Consider the following 7,633-nt stretch of genomic DNA (forward strand, 5'->3'; position numbering starts at 1 on the left):
AATCCAGACCGTGCGCTCATAGGTGAGCACCGCACTGCATCCGACCTCACCCTCCAAGGGGTACGGGTGTCGTAGCGTGCGTGATCGGTCTGGTGATGTCCACCTTCGTGGTCCAGTATCGCCTTCGTTGGCTCAGCCTGGTTGGTATGGCGGATGCGGACAAGGTTCGGTTCCTGGTCTCCCCAATTTCCCAGGTTGGGCTGGTCGGCGACACGGTGGAGAACTGCATCCAACAGTTCTCTGCCGCTCAAGCGCAGACGGAGGTCATCCGGCACATCCTGCCCCGGTGGCCAGCTGCTGCCTCCACCCGCCGCCGGTGGCAGCTCCTCCGCCTGCTCGTCGCCGTGCGCGTTCCCCGGCCGCCGCTCCTGCTGGCCCTCCGCAGCAGCCTCGACCCAGGCCTTAGCATGGAGCCGGCCGCAGTAGAGACGCCCAGTCCGCTCCAGGCGCTGCCAAGCCAGGTGGCAAGCGACAGCGAAAGCATTCCGGAGCGGGCCGCCCAGGAATGGAGGAGATGCTCTTGGAGTGGCACGATCACTCCCTCCCCCCGGGTGAGGGCCGGGTGGAGCCTTTGTTTGTGTGTGTGTCTGTTTCGCCGATGGCTCCCTAAAAAAAAAAAAAAAAAAAAAAGCGGAGCACACTTCAAAGAGAGAGCAATTTCATCTGTTCCTGGGTCCCAAGAGGGCCAGTCTGGCGGGTGTGACCCTGTATAGCCTTACACCCCTCAGCTCCCCCTTGGTCGCCAGCAGGCAGCTTGGTGCGTTCGAGGACCCGGTCATCCGTCTTCTCACGCGCCCCCTGCTGCTTGTGGAGACAGGTAAGTGTTGCACAGCACACCTACACCACTCTCTCTACTTTGCTGCCCCACCTCAGGCTCGGCTACCCCACTCAAGTCAGTGATAGTCATCACATTAGGTGTTGAGCAGACGGGCTCCTGAAAATTCAGTGATATTCATCACACCGAGTGTTGAGCAGTGCACCTGACTTGTGCGTGCTTATCTTATCCTGCTGGCGAAGGATTTGATATAGCCGCCCTCCAGCCAGTACGAAGGCCAGTCGCAAACCCGCTCTTCGTGCTACTAGGTGGTGAGTCGTGACCATCTTGGCCCTTGGCCTAGTCGCAGCCCTTGGCTTCCTCCATATGTAACCGCTTCAGCGCTAGCTTCACGATCGAGTCCCGAGGTGACCGTGGCAGAGCAGCTCACCCTGTGTGACTATAGTTCATCCCGGTCTGCTGCCAAACCCTCTTCAACAGAGGGGCCATGTACAAAGGGCTTGTTTTAACGGGGGCCTGGGCAACCCTCGACTACACGGGCATTCGTGCCTCGAGTTGTTAGACATTGCGAACCGTTGCGCAAGCTTCCCCTGCATGTCACAACTCACCCGTCACCTCCTCCTTGGAGTCAGACGCTTCTGAGGGCGCCTTGTTCCACTCCTCCCGCTTACTCAATCGTGCCGCCATCGAGCCCCACGACAGTTATAGCCAGGGCAAGTGGAGACTCCATCCCCTGGGTTGCCCCAGGGGCCCGCAGAAATGCGTTTTACCCCAGTGAGCCTTCTAAAAGTGACTGCGACTCGTGGTCGCCTTGCGCCTGCTCAAGTCAGTGAAATCATCACTCTTCATTTTGAGCAGAATTGCTCCTGAAACTCAGTGAAGTTCATCGGACTCAGGTGTTGAGCAGCAATGCTCCTGTAGCTCAGTGAGTTCATCACATGTAGCTCAGTGAATTCGTCACACGCAGTGCTGAGCAGAAATGCTCCTGGTGCTCAGTGAAGTTCTTCGCACTCAAGTGTTGAGCAGAAATGCTCCTGAAGCTCAGTGAGTTTATCACACTCAGGTGTTGAGCAGGAATGCTACTGAAGCTCAGTGAACTTGTCACACTCAAGTGCTGAGCAGAAATGCTCCTGTCGCTCGGTGAAGTTCTTCGCACTCAAGTGTTGAGCAGAAATGCTCCTGAAGCTCGGTGAGTTTATCACACTCAGGTGTTGAGCAGGAATGCTCCTGAAGCTCAGTGAACTTGTCACACCCAAGTGCTGAGCAGAAAATGCTCCTGAAGCCCAGTGATCTTCACATGTTGTGTTGAGCAATGCTCCTGTCTTTTGCGGCCGTCGCTTGCACCTACGTGCCAAGTCAGGAGAGGAACAGGTCTTCATAGTTGCCCCTTATTGGCCCAACTAGACCTGGTTCCCATCAACAGCCTTCCTGACTTCCCCTGAAAACTCTTTCGGGGAGGGGGCACGATGGCACACGCGTTCTTCCCCCGGAGATTCCGGGCGGCCTTACATCTGAACGCGGAGGTTCAGGTGGCTATCACAAGAACATGTGATAGTTACCATCACTTCTGCGAGCACCCCCTAGAATTGGGTAGCGTGCTTACGCCTTTAGAAGTGGAACGTAGTCGTTGAGTGCGTCTTCTCTCCAGAGGAGATCCTGAAAGCTTTCGAACACTTTAGTGCTCTCTTTCCTGCAAAATGGGTTGCAGTAGGCTGTTTTCCTTCACCCTCAAAATGATGTTGCCTCGGTGTTTAAACGACGCTCATTGTGTTGCAGAAGTATGCAGAAGCACTTTCTGATTGTCAGGTTCCTGAGGAGCAAGGTCTTGTAAATCCTTGTGTCCCTCTTTAACCTCTTGGGCCTTGTCCCTGGTGCGACTGCACTGCAGAGACCGCCCCTGAGCCACTGCAGGCAGTGAGTTAAAAATTCTGTTATATCAGTTCTCCTGCTCGCGGGGTCTCTACTAGAGGGTAGGGACTTCCTCGCTTTCGGTCAACGTATTGTGCCTGGAGTCTGGGCCAGCTAACTCTCACAAGCTGAGACCCCGGCTCGGATTGTGCCCAAGGTTCCTACCTCTCCCGTAATAGGAACAGGTGGTGAGCCTGCAAGCGCTGCCCTGGAGGAGGCAGATCCAGCCCTGGCTTCTCTGTCCGTTCGCTTGGACGTGTACAGAATGCAAGTCATAGACCTCAGACCAGCTCTACAAATATCTGTTGGAATTCAGCAGAGAGGGAAGGCTGTTTCCATGCAAAGTTGCACTTAGTGCTTGCCTTCATTTCGGTAAAGATCCGAGATGCAACATGTCCACTTAGGTCTTGAGCTCCTCTATGATGAGTGTAAAGTGCTCCGCCTGGGCGTTGACGATATGCTTTGCTAAAACAGATTCTAGAGTTGGGGGCTGGACGACACCTAGTTGAACCGCTGCTTCCCGTGGGCTCCCTTCTCATGAAGCCAGTTTCACCGTGAGCCCGGTTCAAGTGTCGGCTTGCTGCGCCATTCCCCTCCTATGGACTGGATACGTGCGCCTTTCTACTCCAGTTGAGTTCCCTTAAAATTGAACCCTGTTGAGTTCCTCCACACCCCTCCGACGTCGGACGTGCGGAACGTCTGGTGTTAGGCCTACCACTCGTAAGCAGTGTGGAACCTGTGTTAGGCTGGGTCCATATGTTGCGGTCCCTTCGGTGACCCCATATGTGTATTCTTCCACGATACGGCTCCCTGCGGTGAGCCCGTGTCTTCCCTCGGCAGAGTCTCTCTGCCGTCACTGCCCGGTGTGTCTCCCCCCGTCTTAGGCTGGAGCCACCCCAGTGACATTCCATATGTTAGACTGCCCGGTTTCCGCCCAGTTCATATGTGTATTCTCCACGTTACCTCCCTCTGGGTTGGATGTGGCTTCCGCAGCGTCCCTTCCTTCCAATGTACGGGGAGCGCTTTCCAAGGGGTCCTGTAGGAACAGCAGTGACTTCCCTGGCCTAAGCCCTGTCCTTCCCCGCCTTAAGTTTGCGGGGGCATCAGGAGGCTTTGGTTTAGGCACTGGAAGGTGGCAGCGTTAGTGGCGTGTTCAAAGGGTGATCCCAATTCAGTCGACCGTCGACTACGTCTGACGTTCTCGACTGAAAGGGAACGTCCTGGTTGCGTATGCAACCCACCGTTCCCTGAAGGAGGGAATGGAGGACGTAGTCCCCTTGCCACTACCGCTGGACCACCGCTGACCCCGGGTTACTCTCGGCTCCTCAGCGAAAAGCAACTAGTGCGTGCATCCACTTCCGTATTTATACCCGCGCCGCGGGGGCGGAGTGTGTGATGCGAATCACGCACGCCAATTACATTGGCTCGTTCAATAGTACTCGAAGAAGACAGGCTCTCTAGCGAGATCCCAATTCAGTCGACCGTCGACTACGTCCTCCGTTCCCTCCTTCAGGGAACGGTGGGTTGCATACGCAACCAGGACGTTTTATATTCGCACATTCGCGTTAAAGAACTTTTTCAATTAAATAGTCAATAAAGCAATTTTTTTCCAGATTCGAAGCAGTTACATGATATTGACAACAAAGATTGTGAACTACAACATTTTCTACAATCGATCAAAATGGGCAAGTATATTTTTAATGCATACATACTTAGGAGAATATTCAATGTAGTGTGGTTACCAAGATAGGGACCGTCTAAAAAGTTAATATTGTTTTTCATCGTGTGCAAACAGGTACATTTTAGCCAACTGCAGATGAAGCCTACTGGCAAATATCTCTCACATTATGTGTTCTGATGCTATAGAATGTCCTTTAGCAACAAAACCTGCATTATAATGATGCTGTTTAAAAAGGTGTTTATGAAATAATGAATGAACCTGTACATGAACTGTAATTTGTAGAAAGTGGAAAATCATGTTTAATCTCCTGAACATAGTTAATCGCTTCATTTTACAACCGTTTATATTTATTTATTTATTTATTTATTTATTTGAGAGAAAAAAAATGAAAAAGAACTGTGTAAGTGTGGTGGTTTGGATCATCTTGTCTGGACCCTACAGAACATACTACAGCCCATGTCTTGCTGTTTTATTCACCTCTGTTTTTCTGTTTTTATCTGTGATAAAGACTGTGTAACAGTGTTCTCCAGGTGTTAAATAAAAAGAATGGCTAAACTCTATTTTATATTTTTTTTTATATACTGCTTCAATGTATATGTAATGAGTGATTATAATCAAGGTTTTCTTTCTAAATATTACATGAGTTAATACTTTTGAGATTTTACTTTGTTATAGAAGTTACTAGTGTGATTACTGAAATGTTCTTTTGATGTATTCTCTAATGTCTGTATTTGATCTGAATGCAGTAACAGTGCTTGCTCATTTAGCCCGGCTTCCAGAAATGAAATATGGAAAGATGTTTTGTTTTATTAAGAAAGGCCTTGTCAATACATACATCTGGGAGTCACAGGGGTCATTGAAGTCTATCGTTTAAGGGAACTTTTCTCAGTTAAAGCCTTACTTTCCAGTTAGACTAAAGTGTAGCTCTTCTTGAGAGAAAGAACGCATAATCCTGATGTTTTGAGAATACTCTCCTGTTTATAGTTAGAGCCTGGCCAAATCCAACCTTGAAAAAGCTGTGTGTCAGTGTGTGTGTTAGTCTTCTTGGTTACAGGTTAAGAAACCACTGGCATTATTGGAGATTGACTGAGTGTTGTTCGGGACATGCTGGCGCACAGCAACCCAAATCTGAGACCTGGAAGATCACGACGTGCCTAACTTAAGGGTCCGAGTTTCAGCTGCATAATCCATGGAGAAATGCTTCAGTTTATCTGTATATGTGTGGAAAATTATTTAGATTTTATGTGTACTTAGCCAATCAGAAGTAGCTAACCTGTAAGCAATGATGTAATCAATGCCCTTGGAAATGGTAGAACTGCTGTGATCTTTGTAACTGTAAGAAGGGCGGCCTACAAACTCCTGTGTGAGTCAGTCTTGAAGCTGACTTCTGCTGATGAAACTGAAAACTATCTTCAGTAAATCTTTTCTTAAATTTATTATAATTCTGACTCCTGCTCTTCATTCATCATATCTGGTTCTGGGTCTTTGACTGTGCGCCCCTAACAGGTGAACATTTAAAAAACTAGCAAAACTCCTATGGGGTTCTTCAATGGCACACCTTCCATCAAAATATATTACATTATCTAAATTTATTTATTACTGTAATGGCTGAAAACAGTAACTTCTTTACTTCATGGATGTATTTAAAGAGGAATGATTTGCTTTCAAAGAACATTGAAACCATTACAAACAAAGTACAGTTTTGACAATAACTTGACTCCCATAATGTACGTACAATTATCAAATGTTTATTAAAAAAATTACTGTATTTCCCCTAAAGTATTTTTTTCGTGTTTCAAAGGGTGTAGTACTTTCTTGGTGACCTAACTGACTTACTACAGGTGAAATTTTGACAATAACTCCCATACTGTACGTGCCATTGTCAAATATGTTTATGAAAAATTAACTGTAAATGACCGTAACTATTTTTTCATGTTCCAAAGGCTTTAGTGCTTTCCCAGTGACCATACTGACTTACTAAAGGTGAAATCTTGACAATACCTCCCTTACTGTTCGTACAATAAACTGGTAAGTTCAAGGAAAAATTACTGTAATTCCCCTAAAGTATATTTTCCTGTTCCAAAGGCTGTAGTGCTTTCCTAGTGACCAGACTGACTTACTACAGGTGAAATCTTGTCAATACCTCCCTTACTGTACGTACTATTGACAAGTGAGTTTTTCAAAAAATTACTGTAAATCACCGTAAGTATTTTTTCGTGTTCCAAAGGCTGTAGTGCTTTCCCAGTGACCAGACTGACTTACTACAGGTGAAATTTTGACAATAACTCCCTTACTGTACATACAATAAACTGATAAGTTCAAGAAAAAATTACTGTAATTCCCCTAAAGTATTTTTTCGTGTTCCAAAGGCTGTAGTGCTTTCCTATTGATCAGACTGACTTACTACAGGTGAAATTTTGACAATATCTCCCTTACTGTACGTACAATAAACTAATAAGTTCAAGAAAAAATTACTGTAATTCCCCTAAAGTATTTTTTCGTGTTCCAAAGGCTGTAGTGCTTTCCTAGTGATCAGACTGACTTACAACAATTGAAATTTTGACAATATCTCCCTTACTGTACGTACAATAAACTAATAAGTTCAAGAAAAAATTACTGTAATTCCCCTAAAGTATTTTTTCGTGTTCCAAAGGCTGTAGTGCTTTCCCAGTGACCAGACTGACTTACAACAATTGAAATTTTGACAATAACTCCCTTACTGTACGTACAATAAACTGATAAGTTCAAGAAAAAATACTGTAATTCCCCTAAAGTATTTTTTCGTGTTCCAAAGGCTGTAGTGCTTTCCCAGTGACCAGACTGACTTACTACAGGTGAAATCTTGACAATACCTCACTTACTGTACGTACAATATACTGATAAGTTCAAGAAAAAATTACTGTAATTCCCCTAAAGTATTTTTTCGTGTTCCAAAGGCTGTAGAGCTTTCCTAGTGATCAGACTGACTTACTACAGGTGAAATTTTGACAATATCTCCCTTACTGTACGTACTATTGTCAAATAGGTTTTTCTAAAAATTACTGTAATTTACCGCAAGTATTTTTCCATGTTCCAAAGTCCGTAGTGCTTTCCCAATGACCGGACTGACTTACTACAGGTGAAATTTCCACCATAACTCAGATACTGTACAATTATATATGTATATATGTATATATACATATATTATTACATATGTTTATTACCTATGTTTATGTAATAAACTGTAATATATGAAGATTATTAATCGGCGATCTACTGATATTCCTGCC

At 46.1% G+C, this 7,633-nt stretch overlaps 1 long non-coding RNA gene across 1 annotated transcript; it reads left to right on the plus strand.

Moving 5' to 3' along the window:
- Nucleotides 1-5,200: 5,200 nt before the first annotated feature.
- LOC143736520 (uncharacterized) lies at nucleotides 5,201-5,806 on the plus strand. The gene is made up of 2 exons (XR_013203466.1): nucleotides 5,201-5,454; nucleotides 5,708-5,806. It is a non-coding gene; the product is annotated as an uncharacterized LOC143736520 (long non-coding RNA).
- The last annotated feature ends 1,827 nt before the right edge of the window (nucleotides 5,807-7,633 follow it).

The sequence above is a fragment of the Siphateles boraxobius genome, unplaced genomic scaffold, assembly GCF_051911475.1.
Source record: "Siphateles boraxobius isolate OS27281-9 unplaced genomic scaffold, OSU_SipBor_1 130, whole genome shotgun sequence".
Classification (NCBI taxonomy): domain Eukaryota; kingdom Metazoa; phylum Chordata; class Actinopteri; order Cypriniformes; family Leuciscidae; genus Siphateles; species Siphateles boraxobius.